Source organism: Arachis ipaensis, chromosome B05 (assembly GCF_000816755.2).
Source record: "Arachis ipaensis cultivar K30076 chromosome B05, Araip1.1, whole genome shotgun sequence".
In the NCBI taxonomy this organism is placed as follows: Eukaryota; Viridiplantae; Streptophyta; class Magnoliopsida; order Fabales; family Fabaceae; genus Arachis; species Arachis ipaensis.
In genome coordinates, this window is record NC_029789.2 from 20,260,490 (window position 1) to 20,260,811 (window position 322).

The following is a 322-nucleotide window of genomic DNA, read 5'->3' on the forward strand; positions in this document are numbered from 1 at the left end:
CTCCTATCCACTGATACTCAAAGCCTTGGGATCCTTTTTATTTGCCCTTGCCTTTTGGTTTTAAGGGTTATTGGCTTTTTGCTCTTGCCTCTTGGTTTTAAGAGCTTTTGGCTTTTTCTGCTTGCTCTTTCTTTCTATTTTTTTTGCCTATATTTTTTTTTCTGCAAGCTTTGTTCTTTGCTGCTTTTTCTTGCTTCAAGAATCATTTTTATGATTTTTCAGATTATCAAATAACATGTCTCCTAGTTCCTAGTCTTTCAAGAGCCAACATATTTAACATTCATAAACAACAAATTCAAAAGACATATGCACTGTTCAAGCA

The 322-nt window shown here is 33.9% G+C and overlaps 1 pseudogene; it reads right to left on the minus strand.

Moving 5' to 3' along the window:
- LOC107640332 overlaps positions 1-322 on the minus strand; it is a 10,956-nt pseudogene that overhangs the window by 1,275 nt on the left and 9,359 nt on the right.